This window comes from Urocitellus parryii, chromosome 11 (genome assembly GCF_045843805.1).
Source record: "Urocitellus parryii isolate mUroPar1 chromosome 11, mUroPar1.hap1, whole genome shotgun sequence".
NCBI classification, from domain to species: Eukaryota; Metazoa; Chordata; class Mammalia; order Rodentia; family Sciuridae; genus Urocitellus; species Urocitellus parryii.
The window spans coordinates 75155197-75173803 of NC_135541.1; the positions used below are offsets into that span (position 1 = coordinate 75155197).

At 39.3% G+C, this 18607-nt stretch overlaps 1 non-coding gene and 1 pseudogene across 1 annotated transcript; both read right to left on the reverse strand.

Annotated features, from left to right (window-relative positions):
* Positions 1 to 7090: 7090 nt before the first annotated feature.
* Trnaa-agc (transfer RNA alanine (anticodon AGC)) lies at positions 7091 to 7163 on the reverse strand. The gene has a single exon. It is a non-coding gene; the product is annotated as a tRNA-Ala (tRNA).
* A 2912-nt stretch (positions 7164 to 10075) lies between these two features.
* LOC113197357 (S-adenosylmethionine decarboxylase proenzyme-like) lies at positions 10076 to 11071 on the reverse strand (annotated as a pseudogene).
* Positions 11072 to 18607: the final 7536 nt, after the last annotated feature.

Here is an 18607-nt window from a genome sequence, read left to right on the forward strand (position 1 = left end):
TATCTGAACCAAACTATAAAAAGTCAAGATGTTTGTTTTTACGTCTTTGATGTAACCCAAACCACATGTGCCCAAGGCTATCAGCACAACAAACCTGTCCTTCCAGTGCAGGACTCACCTGGGTTTCCAGGATGAACTCTGAATATTTAAGAGTTTAAAAATCCCTCTTCACCTAGAACATCCCTTTGGTAAGTAGGATGGGAAAAACAGAGTCTCTGAGCCTTCCTATTCCATTTTCATATTGTGTTTTAGTCAAAGACTTGCTTTTAGTAATCTAGTAAAGCATTGGTGTCCAGACAGCCTTGTTCCATATGGTCCTCTCCTGCTCACTTGCTTTCTCTCACCCACCTCAGTGACCCCACCAGCCATCGTCTCCAGGGAGGTGTCCTTGTCGCCCATCTACCTAGTTTGGTTAAATACTCAATTCTGGGTTCTCATGTATTTTATTTTATCTTATTTTATTTTAAAGAGAGAGAGAGAATTTTTTAATATTTATTTTTCAGTTTTCGGCGGACACAACATCTTTGTTGGTATGTGGTGCTGAGGATCGAACCCGGGCCGCATGCATGCCAGGCGAGCGCGCTACCAGTTGAGCCACATCCCCAGGCCTATTTTTAATCTCTATCATTGAAGCTAGTGCATTATAATAGTCTCATCAGTCTTTTCACTAACACTGTATACCCCTTAAACTTGTACACTAATTATTTTGTATTTGTAATGACTACATTAAAAGAAAGGGAAAAAAGAAAGAAGAGCAAGCGAGTATGTGGTAAAGTGGATAAGAATTCTCCACAGAACCCATTTTTTTGAGTCAAATTCACTTGGTCCAAACCTAGCATCACCAATTTTTTTCTATTATTCTTTTTTTTTGTTTCTTTTCTTTCTTCTTCTTCTTCTTCTTTTTTTTTTTTTGTGTGTGTGTTGGTGGTGCTGGGGATTGAACCCAAGGCCTTGTGCATGTGAGGCAAGTGCTCTACCAATGAGCTATATCCCCAGGCCCCTTTTATTTTTTTTTACACTATAAATACACACAACAGTGGGATTGGCCGTTACATATTAGTACATGCACACAACAGTATAATTTGGTCGATATCATTGCAATTCCCTTTTCTTTTCCCTCCTTTCTCCCCCTGGTCACCTCCCTCTACTCCACTGGTCTCCCCTCTGTTTTCATGAGATTTCCCCCCAAACACCTTTTGTTTCATTTTGTTTTTTCCTTTTTCCCCTGTAGCTTCCACATATGAGAGAAAACATATAATCCTTGACTTGCTGAATTTTGGCTCATTCCACTCAGCATGATGTTCTCTACTTCCATCAATTTAACAGCAAATGACATGTTTTCATTCTTCTTTATGACTGAGTAAACTCCATTGTGTATATGTACCACATTTTCTTCATCTGTTCATCTGTTGGTGGACCCCTAGGCTGGTTCTATAATTTGGCTATTGTAAATTGTGTTGCTATAAACATGGGCATGCATGTATCACTATAGCATGCTGATTTTAAGTCTTTAGGATAAATATTGAAGAGTGGTATAGCTAGGTCATATGGTGTTTTTGTCTCTAGTCTTTTGAGGAGCCTCCATACTGATTTCTACAGTGCCTGTACTAATTTACAATCCTACCAATGGTGTAGAAGTGTTTTCTTTTCCTTACACCCTGTCTAGGTCTTACTGTTACTTTTTTCTCTTGATGGCTGCCATCAGTGAGATAAAAATCTCAGTGTAATTTTCATTCCCATTTGCCTGATTTCTAGAGATGTTGAATATTCTTCACTTATTTGTTAGCTATTTGTATTCTTCTATTGTCTGTTTACTTTATTTGCCCATTTTGTTGATTGGGTTATTTGATTTTTTGATGACAAGTTTTTGAGTTCTTTATATATTGTTGATATTCATCCTCTGTCAGAAGAGTAGCTAGCCAAGATTTTCTCCCACTCTGTAGGTTCTATCTTCACATTCTTAATTGTCTTCTTTGCTGTGCAGAAGCTTTTTAATTTGATGCCATCCCATTTATGAATTCTTGGTATTATTTCCTGAGATTTAGGGGTCCTAAAGGAAGTCGTTGCCTGCAACTGTGTTGGAGAGATGACTCTACATTTTTCTCATAGCAGTTCCAAAGTTTTGGGTCTAATTTCCAGTTAGTTGATTCATTTTAATTGACTTTTGTGCAAGGAGAGAGATAAGGATATAGTTTCATTCTTCTACATATGGATAACCAGTTTTCTTAGCACTATTTAATAAAAAGGCTGCCTTTTCTCCAATTATGTTTTTGGCACCTTCAACAAGGATCAGGTGACTGAATCTGTGTGGGTTTTTCTTTTTGTCTCCTGTTTATTTCCTCTGGTCTATGTGTCTGCTTTTGTGCCAGTACCATGCAGTTACCTGACTTCAAATTATACTACAGAGTATATAGTATAATTTGAAGTCAGGTATGGTGATACCTTTAGCATTGCTTTTCGGGCTTAGAATTGCTTTGGTTATTCTGGATCTTGCATCATGAGGGCTCTGACCTCACCGGTGGATTAATCCATTGATGGTTGAATGAACTAGTGGAAGGTGGGACCTAGCTGGAGGAAGCAGATCACTGGAGGCATTCCCCAGGGGGTCTATCTTCTCCTTTGACCCCTCTCCCTCTACCTCTCTTTCTCTCTGTTTTCTGGCCACATGAGCTGAGCAGCTGTCCTGGGCCATGACCTTCTGTCATGATGTTCTACCTCACCTTAGTCCCAGAGCAACTGGGCCCGCTGATCATGGACTCAAACTTCTGAAGCTGTGAGTCAAAATAGACCTTTTCTCCTCTAAGTTGTTTGTGTCAGGCATTTGGTCACAGGAATGAAAAGCTGACTAACACAGAAATGGTAAAGCCATTCTGATCTCAGATGGAACTGAGGAACAGGTTATTAGACAACGAAGAAAAGACAATCCTTGTCACGCAATAGCAGAGTATTTGGCTGAATTGTTTTTATGTTCTCGTGTTTTTGTGGAAGACAGAACTTGTGAGTGGTGAAATTTGATATTTAGCTGAGGAGATTTCTAAGCAAAGTGTTGAAAAAGAGGCTTGGGTCCTCCTAACTATTAATAGTATGTGAGAAGGATGAAATTACTTGAAGACAGAAATATTAAGCAAAAGGAACTAGCATTTAAAACTAGAGAAATTTCTCAACCTATCCATATTGTAAAAATGAGAAGGTGTGTTCTGAAGAGGTCACTCAGAGTATGGCCAAGCAACCATTCAGTAAGGAGATTAGCTAGGGGTAAACCATGGGTTTAATCATCTCCTGATTTAATCATCTCGCTAGTTTGAACTGAGAAGAAAGAAGAGAAAAGGAATAAAGGAAAGTTGCAGACTTGCATATTTTACTTTATTTATTCATTTATTTTGGTACTGGTAATTGAACTCAGGGATGCTCAACCACTGAGCCACATACCCAGCTCCTTTTTATATTTTATTTACAGCTAAGTTGCTCAGAACCTCACTAAGTTACTGAGGCTGGCTTTGAACTCATGATCCTCCTGCTTCAGCCTCAGTTACAAGTGTGCATCACAGTGCCCGGTCTTCGTGTATTTTATAGAACAGGACCACAGAGCTATTTGGAGTCAAAAATACACTATTCTTTAAAACTAGAGAATAGTGACTCTGAAGGCAATTTAGAGATTGTCAGGGCTCCCCAGTTGTCACAGTGAGGGACCACTGCCCACTTTCAAAAGGCCAGATGATCTCACGGCTGTGATGGCTCAACCCCTGCTTGGTAGAACCCTCAGGACAGGACCTGTGCTTGGCAGAGCTACATGGTAGGGACTGGAACCCAGAGGGTCTGGAACATGGGACTGCCACCCCATTGGGTCCCAAAGGCAGACTGCTGCCCCAGCCGAGTATGGAGGACAAAGCATGCAGCCCAGGAGGATTATTCTAGAGCCATAAGAACGCATGGAGATTGCCTTGATAGGTTTTGAACTTGCTTAGGATTTTCTTCCCTATTTCTTCCTTCCCCTTTGGAAAGGGAAGTAGTATCCTGTACCCATCCCACCATTTTATTTTTAAATCACGTAACTTATTTGTTTTCACAGATTCATAGACAGTGAGGTATTTTGCCTCAGGATGAACTGTACCTTGAGTCTCACCCATACCTGATTTAGGTGACATTTTGATGAGACTTTGGATGAGTCTTTGGTGCTAGAAATGAGTTAAGAATTTTGGGGTTCTTGGGCTAGAATGTCTGTGTTTTGTTTATGAGAAGAACATGAATGGCGGGCGGGGGGTGTCCATGTTATGAATTGAATGTTTGCATCCTTCCAAAGTTCATGTTGAGATTGAATCCCTCATTTGGGTCTGTGGGAAGTGATTAGGTCATGAGAGTGAAACTCTTATAAATGAGATTAGTACCCTTACATGAGGTAAGAGAGCTAGCTTGCTCTCTTTTTGCCATGTGAGGATATAAGAAATATGCAATCCGTGGGCAAGGAAAACAGCCCTCAGCAGAACCAGCCCATGTGGCACCCTGGTCTCAGACTTCCAGCCTCCAGAACTGTGAAAATAAAGTTCTGTTGTTTATAAGCCACCCAATCTAGGCTACTTTATTGAAGTGGCCTGAACTGACTAAGACACCTTCCTTTCATATAAAACTCTTTCCTACCTACCCAACAGATCTTATATAAGCATATTATTATTTATGATTTGAGGGCCTAGCAGAACGCAGCTCTTTGGATACTCTTTATTTGGGGGCAGGGTAGGCAAATTTATTTAGGTAGAAAAAGTCCATTTATAAAATGGATAAATTAAGGCTGTTAAAAAATAACTTCTCATCAAGACACTGAATGTAACAAAATCAAGACACAATGGAAAAATATTTGCAAAATAATTGACAAGCAACTTGTTTCCAATATACAAGAATGCCTATAACTGGGTAACAAACACAGCCAATAATATTTTTTTAAATGTGACACTTAAATTCAAAGATATAGCAATAACCAATAAACATAAGAGAATGTTCATTAGAGGAATGCAGATTAAAATTACACTGAGATATCAACTACCCACACAGACGTCACGCAAAAAAATACTTGTGCTAATGTTCATAGCAGCTTTATTTATATTTGCTGGAAACCAATAATACCCAGTAAAAAAGAAGAAACAAATCATGAATGTATTCATACAATGGATCATTCATTATTCAGCAGTTAAGATTGTTTGAATATCAGTTTTTGCTGAGTTTAAAGCATCATACAATGTACCAAGAAAAATTTGAAAAGGCAACATTAGTCTATGATGTCAAAACTGGGAAGTGGTTAATTAGGTGAGGGGTGGGAAAAGGATTAATATTGTTAATTGCCTAGGAAGGGACTAGGGGAGCTCCTTTTGTCCTGAGAGGATGTGAGCTCAAAGGTATATCCTTTTACTAAAATTATAGCTACAATTTTTATTGCAATTTAAACAGATTTTATCTACAAAGAGCATGTAGTGAGTAGATGGATATGATGGAGAATGTTGAGTTGTTAAAGTTGGCATATGATGGTTCATTGTTGTTCTGTTTACTTTGTGCGTTTAAAGACTCCACATGAACAAATTCAAGGCCAGCCTGGATAACCTTGTGAGACTATGTCTCAAAATAAAAAATAAGAAGGTCTAAGGATGTAGCTTAGTGGTAGAATGCCCCTGGGTTCGAATCCCAGTACTTCCCAGTAAAAAACAAAAAAAACAAAAAAACCTCCAGAAAAGACATTATAAATATCAACTTATTCTTTTAGCCCCTGAGGCCAGATATCCAACAGGGTACTAGACATCCATCGATAAGTGCCTTTCTATCTAGAAGTCAGAAGTCTCTAGCTTTGACTTTGCATCAAGTTCATCATATTCATAGGTTTTCAGTGTCCTCCAAGAAACCAGTAAACATTTGTTGGTTTGAGTTCAGGTTCCACCCGACTCCCTCACAAACAGGACTGAACCCAGAGGTACTTTACCATTGAACTGTATCCCCAGTCATTTTACTTTTTGAGACAGAGTCTCATTAGGTTGCCAAGGTTGGCTTTGAATTTGTGATCCTCCTGCCTCAACCTCCCAAGTCATTGGGATTAAATGTGTATGCCACCACACGCAGCTCTGTCTTTTTTCCCCTAATATTTGCATATTCTTTCAGACTTTTTTCCTATGTCCATCATAATCAGCAGTGGAATTTTGGACAGTTTGTTTTTACATCTCCATTTTTGAGAATAAAAGACGGACCACGTATTGCCTTAGTAATAATTAAACAAAGGCACGTTTAATGAGACAGGGTATGTTAATCTGCTGAGGCCAGCCTCAAACTTCTCCTGCTTCAGCCTCCCAGACTCATTGCTGGGATTACACGTGTGTGCCACCATGGATAGTGGGTTGTTTTTAAATAACTGGTCTTCTTTCAAAGATTAACACAGAGGCCTGAGATGAAGTCAAAGGGAGGGAGGGTGGGCACTGGGAAAATAAAACGAACTGATGGAAATGTTTTAACTGTGACCAACAGAATATCTGCAAAACTCACAATTCAATGTCAGAGACAGAAATATAAAGAAAGAATTCATTGAATAGTCTTTGAAGGCAGGCAGGAATGGAATCTAAACCCTCTTCCATTATGACAGCAAGAGAAAGGTGGATGAGAATGACAAGTTTGAAGTAATTGGCGGCAGCTAATTTGTCTGGAAGAATATTACCACCTATGTGCTTATGACGGAAACACAGGAACCTCTTTTTAAAATCAATGACTGCTCATTGTCGAATGTAAAAATTCACTTACCTGGTTAAATAGGTACTGCACACAAATGTAGTATTTTGCTTTTATAAGATTATCCATCAGTCAAGGTTAAGCTATCTTGCCTAGGCTGGTCCGGGACTTCAGGGCTCAAGCAAGCCTCCTAACTCGACCTTTCAGATAGGCCTATAGGTTACTCTACCAAACCTGGATTTTTGTTTTGTTCTTAATGGAAAATTTGCTAAGTATTTTCTAATTTAAGTTTATTCTAAGATAAGAATATATACATTTTCATAAAATTATTTTCAGCTTATTAGTATCAGGAAACTAGACGTGAAATTCATTTTTTTTTTTTTTTTTTTTTTTTTGGTGGTGGTGCTGGGGATTGAACCCAGGGTCTTGTGCATGCTAGGCAAGCACTCTACCAACTGAGCTATATCCCCAGCCCTAGACATGAAATTCTGTCAATTCAAGAAAATGAGAGGAGTCAGGGGTATAGCTCAATGGTAGAGTGTTTGCCTAGTTAAGAGGCCCTGGGTTAGATCTCCAGTCTCACCACAAAATAAACATAGAACAAAACATGACAAAATATACCTGCATGAAAAAATGATTAAGCTTATAAATTTGTTCTGTTTCATAGAACCAACCATAAATGAAATCCTCTACACCCCATGGTTTAAAAGCAGAAACTATAAAGATCTATAGTATTTGGTCAAGTAGACATAAAACAGATCAACAGAAAATTTCTGAATATCACTAGACAATTAAGTGAGCCAACTCTTATTTAAGTTTAATTGTGATACAGAAATACATTTCAACTGATTTAAGTCCAACACCAATGAAGAGAAAAATTATAGCACCAAACTTTGCCTTTTTCTATCAGACTAGAATAAATTCTATTAACTCTACAGTTTTCATTTCTCTAGGCTTTGTTCCACACAAATTTGTGTAAGATTTCAACACTGGAAGTCTTAAGTCTATGAGGGGAAAGGGAAAAAAAATTAAAATAAAATAAAAGTCAGACCTCAAGCCAACAAATGTTACCAAACTACTGGGATACTGCTCTGAAACAAAATCCACCTTGAATATAGGTCCTCACAACAGAGCAAAACATTAGGTGCTGTGCTCATTACAGAATCAAACTGATCAAGTTGATGGAAAGCTTCGCTAATGAAACATTTCATCAGCAGTATGCTTGAGATATAAGTCAAAACAATGTCCAACGACTTGATTTCAAACAAGTATATTTTATGTTTAGAAACACTGAAAAAAAACATGTTTTATTTGTAATTATTCAAGGAACAAAGCATCACTGCATCAATCCAGAAATTATCCAGAAAATATTGTGAATTTAAGAAAGACAAAATACAGTCAATTTTGCTGTTCTCTCAGTTGCTTAAATATCACAGTATTTGCAAATATAGCTAAAAGATCCCAACTCTTAAAAGCCTGTATTGCTGAGGGCCATTACCAAGTAGGTATTGACGCATCGTAATCCTTGCCAGTGTACCCCATGTTAAATGGACTTGCCTTGGAAATTTGCTGTGACCTTGCTTGTGTGTTTGAGAAAGATGACCCTGCTCAAGGTGATTGAGGGTGGATCCAGGTTTGAGGAAGTATCCTGCAGGTTTGAGGAAGTATCCCGGTCCTTGGGCTTAGGGTGTTCCCGGTTTAAGGCGTTTCCCGGTTTAAGAATATGGGTTTTAGGGAAGTTGAGGTTGAAGATTATTGCTGCTGGGATTAGGGTGTTCCTGTTGCTTGTTCCCGTTGAGTTCTCGTGAGATTCAAATGGGATTTGGAAAAAGCCTCGTGGAGTAGGATTTGGGATCGGACATATTGGAATTGCCCCTGAACGTGTGTGGAGGCTGGTGTGAGATCGGGAATAAAGAATTGCTGTTTGAACCTACAAAGCTGTGTGGTGCCTCCTGATTCTGGTGCCCCCCAAGACATCGGCACTGTATTACTAGTCATTTTCCACTGAATATTTTTAGGATTTTAATGTTTTTTAATCTATCCATCCATTCTGCTACATGGTAATATCTGAATAACCTGGACAGTTTTCATTCTGGGCAGTCATTCATTCTATCCTGTGAATGTCATGGTGGAAGAAAGATGATACAGGAACAAATGAAGTCAGAGTACTCACATGTGTCAATCACAGAATTTCTGCCTTAAGATGGAAAACCACAGATTCTGCTTTGAACCAAAGTTTACAATGTCCTATTAAAGGAAATTATTGGAAATGGCTACTAAAAGTTAAGTCGATGATCCAAGATGACAGGACTTAATGAATCCAGGCAACCTATCTGTTAAATTTCCCTACTTATTTTACTTAGTGATAAAAACCCTTTTATACCACATCTTATCAAGTTAGTAAAGGCATGGTACTCCATTAGAAGCTAATCTCATTTATTACAGAGCACAGTGTACAGTTCAGTCATAGACCCTAATCTCGATCTATAACTCTATGCCTCCTCCCTGCTAGTCAACATTGGAGATGCTTAAAAATCTTTTGTGGGAGATGTTTAATTTTGTCACTTATCTTCCAAAAGATCCTATGTCAATAAAAAAAAAAGAGGCCAAATTAATATGCCCTTCAAAGAAAATTAAGCCCAGAGACTTTTCCCCATTTCCCCACCTGGGGTATAAGATTAGTATATAAACCACAATATAAGTGTATTGCTTCATTTGTGGGGCTGGAGGGGAAGATATCAGGTTGAGAGAAGAAATCAAAGGACTCCAAATGCAGAAACAATTATTAAAATAGTAATACACAAAATGAGTAATGGGATCCATTTTCTAAAGACTTGTCTTGGGAAAGAAAAATTTAATTGATGTTGCACAAAACATCTGTATGAAGTAGAAACTGGCTTCAATGACATTAGTAGAGAATATGATCTAGAAAGTGGAGGCAACTGGATATAAAATTCTGGCAGCAATTTAATAGAACAGTCCCAGATGGTTAAGCTGAGGCCAATACCTAATGAGGACAAAAGCCTTGTCTGTGGGGAATTTTGGACAACACTTGCAGAAATAGTATACTGTGAACCAAATTGAATTGTTTTCACAAGTGTTGTAAAGTCTCATATAGTTAAAAAATTTTTTTCCACATGCACTTCAATTTTACGACAAGAGTGGCATAGAATACCTAAACGTAGAAGAGAACATTCATGCAAGATATCTAACTCCTTGATATAATAATGCATGCACTCCAAAATGATCACAACATCTAGGGCTTTCTGCAACTACAGGTGGTGGTTATGGAAAACATGGCCCCCAGTACCAACATCTATAAAGCAGCCACCACCTTCTCTGTGTGTTCTCTTTTTGTGTTTTTTTTCTTCATTTTCCTTAATTAACTCTGCGATTGTTGCTGCTTCTTGGCAAAACTGGTAAAAACAAAATTGTAATCATTGAACATAGCACTCTGGCAATCAAGACATTTAAAACCTTCAATCTTCTGGGGTGAAGAAAGCGCTGTGCGACATTTAGAACTCTGATTAACAAACATGGTGTTCACAAATTTTCCTGGCTTGAAGACTTCCACAACTTTCCTGGTTAGGTCATCGTAAGAGATCTGACTTATGTTTGTTTCAAAGCTAACATAAGAAAATTCTGGTTGTGGAGTGATGTGAATAGTCCGATGAGTTCCATCCGATTTCATTCTATTCACTGAATACTCCCACAAGGATTGAACACTGTGGTATCAATGACAGAACCTGGCATCAGATCACAAATTCCATGCTGATGAATGACGTCCTTTGCAGTAACACCATCTTTCATGTAGAACTGGTCCATAACTACTGCATCAAGCTCACTTATCAAAATTTCCAGGGTTTGATCTGGCTGACTTAATGCCCTACTCTCTGGGAAACCCAGAGTATACAAGTAGCAACAGTCAGAATTCATATGTCCCATACAAAATGCTGCTCCACTTGAAAAAAAAATCTATTTCTTCCCAGAAATTCTGGTGTGGGCATCCTTAATGAGAAGGCTTCATGAAATTCTTGCGAGAATAAAAGAAGCTTTGAATTGAGTCAAACCTGCTGTAATCCCTAGCAAGCTTCAACAGGGGACCCAGCGCTTTCAGCAAGAGGGTGGTACCACATGTCTTCAAAAGGAAACATCTCTTGGAGACAAACATGCTGCTCTCGCTGAGTATATAAGCTTCCTGCTTGTCAGTTTTCGTCACACTTGTGATTGAACATTGCACATCCTTCAAAAGTGCATCTCATTCAGATCTTGGGATAGTGCGAAGATCCCCAGACCCTTGGTTTGCATCATATTGCTGCTGAGAGAACTAAACCTCCAGCAGCTTCTTGGTCCCTTGGAAAAAACGTGCACCTTCCATCACCACGAGACTGCGAACAACCACAGAAAATCAACTAGATTAAATCTCTTCTCCTACTGCTGCCAACGCTGCAGATTATTCCAGCTGTCATCCTCTGACAAAACAGCATCTTTGGAAGGTCTATGTGAGAGGACACGATCATTCCCTAGCTAGCCATTCTACTCTCACATCCAAAGGAGGTGAAAAAGAGAGAGAGGTTTCCTTTCCAATTTCCAAGTTTCCCTTCTCACTCACTTATCTGCTTAATGCATTGCTTGGCTTTTCCGTGTTATAAATTATTTATTTCTAAGACAACATATATGCCTTTAGAAATGGTTGGTCTCAGTACGTAAATATGGGTCCATAACATAGATGAAACTCTATAGAGAAATGGAATCTCCACTCCACACCCCCCAGAGGCTGGGGGAGCTCCAGTAGCTAGGCTTATATTCTCCAACTCACCCCTCTTAGTTTAGAATTGACGGAAGACAGCCAGTCAATTCTCTTGCCTGGATAGTTGAAGTTGGAATTCTTGTTTATCACTTCTATTGAGTCCTGGTAAACTTAGAAGGGACACAGCTATCATTTTCCATCTCATACGTAGAAAAGTAGAGAAAGTAGGTGTATTAGTTAAATTATAGGTTCTAACTTTTAAAACAAAACCCAATATAATTCAAGCTCAAATGACATACAAATCTTCTCTTTTGTATAATAGTTTGAACCTAAATAGACTGGGAAGGGTTAATAATCACATGAGCTCCACGGAGTTGGGGACCCGGGTTCCTTCCATCTTGTTGCTCTGCCATCCTCAACCTGCAGCTTCCATCCCTAGGTCAAAAACAGTAACTTCTCATGTCATGTTAGCTTACAACTAGTCAGCAAGGGGGGGGGGGGAAAGAGGAGGATCTCACTCTTCTTTATTTAAGAACATTACCTGGAAATTTTACATCTTGCATTGGCCAGAGTTGAATAAATGTCTACAGTTGTGGCAAAGGAAACTTGGAAGAAATTCTTTAGCCGAGTAACCCCATCTGTCCAGCTAAAACTCTCCTCCCCGTAGAAGAGGAAGAGTGATAGACAGGTTCAACATGCAGTCTGAATTAGGCTGACGCTGATTTAGCTGGTCAGCAGGGAATGAGCATCAAGCAGAGACTCGGAGAAAAAGCAGCAGAGAAAGAGTTGGGCCTCCAGGAGGCAAGGACGGTAATACGGGTTCCTGTTGGCACTCACTTCTTGTGTTCAATCCCTCATTGAGACCCAAAAGGTTTTCTTCCCTTGTTTATAATAATCCCTGGCTTTGCATGAACCAGCCCAAGTGCCTTCTGCTTCTTGACACCAAAAAACATTGATTAAAAAACATTGATTAAAAAAACAAAACAATTATTTGCTCCTGGAGGGCGAGGACCACCTTTTAATTTTTTATTCCTGACCCAGGGTTTTGGTAGTACCCATGCCCAGAAGGAGAATATTGTTTTATTTAATGCATTGCTTTTTGTGGCAATTTGGATGAATTTAGCATCTGTCTCCACCATTTTTGCCAGTTATATAACATAAGACTTCCAATTTGCCTCAAAAAACCAGAAAGGGTGGAGTAACAAGGCAATCGGGAATGTCTCAGTTCCAAAACTGAAGAGGAAAAAATTAACCGTTTGGGCACAGGCATTCCCTGAAATCTGTCAGCACTCCCAGGGCAGGGCTGTCTGCCCAGCAAAAACTCAACATCAGATCTTCACCGCACTGTTATGCAAACCAGAAGGCTACAGGGTTTGCTTCCCTCCCCAGAGTGGACAAATGCTTGTGAGTTAAATACCAATGCAATCAGCTCACCCTCAAATGAAAATGTTCTTTGCCGAGATCTGGAGAAGAGTCTCACATAGAATATTTTTTTTTTTAATTTAACCAACTGGAGAGAAGCACCATTTTATTAAAACGTTTTAAAATGAAGATTTGCTTTTTAATGGGAAATCTGCATTCCATCAACGGAATGAAAAACAATACTCTTGACTAGTTCAATTGATACAAAGCCCAGTACAACACAACTCAAATACATGGTTTTACTGATCATCTCCAACAGAAAATAAAATACCGGGATGTGAGAGGTTTGCTTCACAAGGACTTTTAAACCGACTTCCGTGTATTATAATAAAAACTTCAGGATTCATGTTAAACCAAAGAATTTTACATGTTTGCCTGGCATGTGGAAGGTATTCAACTGATTTTTGCTGAATGTTTCAATGGATGCTGACAATATAGACTAGAAATTTCTATAACATGGTACATTAACATGTAACTTTTAAAACTTACAGGATTTGTGACTGAATATTGCAATTAGTTTCTCTTACCCTGGGAAGGAAATCAAGCCCTAATGGAAGGGTAAATGACATTGGGGTGGGAGGACTGAGCCGCAGAGCTTTTAATATATAATTACCTAAAAATTGTAAATTACAGCATTGCTACTTTCTGCTTCACTCTAGGCAACACAGCTAAATTTTATAGCATTGAAGTTCTTATGTCCTTATAATTTTAAAGACGGCTCACTGCCTGGTGTGGTGGTGCATGCCTGTAATCCCAGCAACTTGGAAGGCTGAGGCACAAAGATTGTGAGCTCAAAGCCAGCCTCAGCAACTTAGTGATGCACTTGGCAGCTCCATGAAACCCTGTCACTAAATAAAATATAAAAAAGGGCTGAAGATGTGGCTCAGTGGTTAAGCACCCCTAGGTTCAATCTTCAGTACAAAAAAAAAAAAAAGATTCACTGATGACAGGATATTACTGCTGGGCAGCATTTTTTACTTGCTCAAGAATATTTATTTTAGATCCTCTGAGTCTTTTTATAGAAATGATATGTTCACTTACATAGGTAATGCTTCTATACCAGCATTCCCACCCCCCAAAAAAATGTTTCATGCAGAGGTAACTAGTTCAGCACTACACTGGGAGACCCCCACTATCAACCCCAGGTTTTCTGATTCCCCAGGAGGACTCCTGGGACCCACATGCAATTGCACTCACAACTGTGACTCACTATAGCAAAAAGAGGCCACAACAACCAGCAAACAAAAAAGGAATACGGGGTGAAGCCTGGGGAAAACCAGGCCCAAGCTCCCAAGGGCCCTGTCTGTCCCAGGAGAGTCACAAAGGACACACGTCCAGCAATGAGTTCTTCAATAAGCACAGGTGAGAATTGTTGTCAACCAGAAACACTCATTAGAGACTCAGCACCCAAGATTTTATTGGGGACTAGTCATGCAGGCAGACTCTACTTGGCACACATGCAAATTCCAGACTCCTCAAAGGAAAGCAGGTGTTCATCATAAACCATATTGTTTGCACAAACAGCTTAGGCACAGTGAGCCACTCTTATCAGTTAATGATGGGAACCCTTGCAAAATCTATATTCCCAGACACCAACCAACGGCCAACCTTGCAAGCAGGACTTCTCAGGGATGGTAGTTTAGGCTGCTGGGTTAACTCTTTTCTGTGCAAACACTATCATTAAGTACCAGTACTCATGATAGAGACATTAATACATTTGATCTTTCTTTCTCTCTTTTCTCTCTGTATATTTCCCTTCTTCCTTCCTGTCTTCTTTTCCTTTCTTACAGTGCTAGGACCAAACACAAAACCTTGTGCATACTAGGCAAGCACCCTACCACTAAGCTAAAAACCCCAGATCCTAATTTGATGGGGTTTTTCCCCAACAAGTTGGTATCTAGTCCCTTTCCTAAATCATTTTGTAATTAATACATATGGAACTTGTATCACATGCCAGCACCATGATTTAAATCATTTAAGTATTAAAATAAGCCTATTGAACAGATCCTATGTTTCCCCCCCCATTGTACAAATGTGAACATGTAGATCCAGTTGAGTGAGTTAAATAACTTGCCCAAAGTCTAACAACTAATAATTGGTAGTGCTAGGATTGGACCAAAGGGGGTAACTCTAAAACATGGGCCTGGAAAAGGGTTTTGAGCAATTTCATTAAACACCTCTTCCTTTTCACCTCCTCCTCTTCTTTCTTTTTAATATAATCATAATCTCTCTCTCTCTCTCTCTCTCTCTCTCTCTCTCTCTCTCACACACACACACACACACACACACACACACACACACATCTCTCTGTGTTGTATTGACAGAACACAAATACAATGAAGTTTAGAACTGGTGCAGGCTGGCCCTCAAGTCTGTGTTAAGATGAAAGTGTAATTAGGCCCAAGAACTGATTGTCTAGCCTTTATATGCTGCATCCTTAAAATGTAAACAGTATGTTAACTCTCGAAACTCAGCAGAAGGATTCTAATGCAAGAAACCTGGGCCAGCTCCACCAATAAGTGCTTTAATTGCTGTTCATTTAGATTTTTGTAAATTGTTTAAGTGTTTTTCAAAGTTTAGAAGACTCAATGTCTGATTTGAAATAATACCCATATTTATCAACTTTTTTTTTTTTTTAGTTTTTACAGTGTGGAAAGCACAGATTACTTTTTAAAAGAAATTTATAAACAATGGGAACCTATTTTTCACTGTTCTTGGGAGCTAGGAAGCCCAAGACAAAGGTACTGGTAGGTTTGGGGTCTAGTGAGAGCTGGTATCTGCTACCAAAATGGCACCTTGAAGACTGTGTCCACCTATTGCTTTCTTTTAAGAGATGGGTCACCTGTAGGTCCACTGGTGCTCACCTTTAAAACTTTGACTAAGGTTCTCACTCTTGCCACCTCTGCTCAAACCCATATGGTTGGATTGGTAGACACAGCCTCGAAATGGGCTTCTGTTTCTGTCAGTGTGCACAGAATACAGGCTTCATCAAGTGGGTGGAGTCATTCTGGAATGGGTTATCTATGATATCTACTCAGCAAAAGACATATGCTAGCTCTTTGTACTTAAGGTACATTTAAAAAATAAACTTCAAAAATAGAACAAAAGAGGGGCTGGGATTGTGACTCAGTGGTAGTGTGTTTGCCTAGCTTGTGTGAAGGACGCATTGGGTTCGATTCTCAGCACCACATACAAATAAATAAAATAAAGGTTCATCAACAACTAAAAAATATTTTTTAAAAAATAGAATAAAAGAATCACAAACAACCCAAAGTATCTGTGGCCTACCTGCCTGGTGTTCCCTGTTCCCATTGGAGCTCATTGCTACCCAAGTGAGGTCAGACACTGTTGTCACACAGCAGACACAGCCAAACATGTGGGTTTGGTTTGTCAGAAAGCTAAGTCAAGGACCCTCTGCTGTTCGGAAGGACATAGTCTGCTTCAGAGACCTTACCAAGGGCAAGCAGGACCTGTACCTGGTTGCTAATATCCTGAAGGCAGGGAGGGAAGCAAGTTTGGACAGAGCACAAAGAAGCACAAGACTGTCAAGAAATTAGAATTGAAAATACTTCAGAAAGCATGAAATTTAGAGGATGGTGACAGTTGTTTCTTTGCAGTTGATTCTTTCAACTGTATCCCCAGGTGATGGCAATACCTTCGCTGCTTTTTTTTGTTTTTTACCCCAAAGTGTTTTCACATTTATCATCTCACATCATCTTCACAGTAGCCTGGGAAGTAGGACAGATCTGAATTTATTGTGCTATTTCAAAGATAGAACTTAGGCACAAGGATAATGAGACTTTCCTCATATCTTAAGGCTAGTAACTAGTAACTCTTAACCTTGGACTGTGCTTCTCAATCTTTCATGGGCAGACAAAACATCTGGGGATCAGTAGGTACACTAGGTCTGGGGTGGGGTCAAGATTCTTCATTTCTAATAAGCTCTCAACTGATACACATAAGAAATATGATTGCAGAATTCATTACAGATGGTCCTAGACTCATAATGGGTAGATGTGATTTTTTGACTGTACAATGGCATGACACATACCCATACAACCATTCTGTTTTACACTTTTAATACAGTGTTTAATAGATTGTATAAGAAGTTTAAGTCTCCATTATAAAATCATGTCTGAGCATGTTTAAGGTAGGTGAGGCTATGATGTTTGATAGATAAGGTAGATTAAATAATTTTTCAATTTAGGACATTTTCAACTTACTATGGGTTATCAGAACATAACCCCATTCTATGTCAAAGAGCATCTGTACTTTAAATTTGACTTTTTTTTCTTATTGTGATATAAAATTCACAAAGAGCATAAAAATTGCATGAATATTGGTCAGGTGCTGGGGCATATGTCTGTAATCCCAGCAACTCAAGAGGTTAAGGTAGGAGAACCACAAGTTTGAGCTCAGCCTCAGCAACATAGGGAGATCTTTTCTCAAGAAATTTGGAGATGTAGCTCAGTGGTAAAATACCTTTTGGCTCAATCCCTACTGCTGAAAAAATATTGCATGAATATTTTAAAAAATTATTACAGAAGTGCTGGGGTTGTGGCTCAGTGGCAGGCACTTGCCTAGCATGTGTGAGGCACTGGATTCGATCCTCAGCACCACATAAAAAAACAAACAAATAAATAAATAAATACAGGTATTGTGTCCATCTACAACTACAAAATACTGAAAAAAATTATTACAGAGAAAATACCTATAATCCTACTACTAGGTAAGAATTAGAATATTACCCAAAGGCTTCTTCTCCCTCTCTATTCCTCTTCCCAGAATAAGACACTATCTTGACTTTTGTGATAATTTTTCACTTGCTCTGGGAAATTGATGTTTTGAAGAGATTTTGTTTTGTTTTGTTACCAAGTTCCTATTTTGGAATCACCAGTGTTTTGCATCTGGTAAAGGTACAGAATCCAAAGGAATTGATCTTGTCTTTTGAGATCTGTGATAGGATAAAATCCCCTAGAGGAGGCTCACCAGGGCCTGCTCAGTCCAAGTGTTCAGAAGAGAGGGTATGACTCACACACCAAATACTGACTTCCAGCACAAGGTATTTTTGAAAAAATGGATTTGAGATCTTCATTACTGTATCAAGTCACTATTTATTAAATCAGTTATAGTTGTTCAAAGTCTATCACTGATGGCAGAACCGATAGGAAACACCTGCCTCTAGAGGAGACAGTAAAACAGACAAGGGCGGTGTTCCGACGTGACGTCTACCTGAGTGGTCTGGCTTCTAGGGGTTCCAATTCCCCTCACTGGATGAAACCAACAGTCCTGATTTTTCAATAAACAAAGTTTCCTAAAGCAGCTGTCTGAAAATATGGATCTTCATTTTGTCTAGCCCCCAGTCTGATTAAAGATGGGACTGGCAGCATACTCAAAAAGGCAAAAGCCTAGGAGCCGTCAGTGCTTACCCTCAGTACCAGGAGTCCAGGAAGTCTTGGTGAAACCAAGGGAAAGACTGAACCTCCCATGACAGCTTGTGAGTAGGTCCGGGAAAGCATAAAAGAGGAAGGAAAGACTCAAAGCCTCTTGTATCACTATAGACCCTTCCTCATGCATCCTGCACCATGTGGGTATCAAGTTGACTATTGCCGGGCAACAAACCACCCTCAAAACGTAGTAGCATAACACAACAACCTGTTATTTCTTAGGATTCCTTGATTTGGGGGAGAAGATCTTATGCTGATATCCCCTGGGCATACTTCAGCTGGGAGTCAGCTGGAC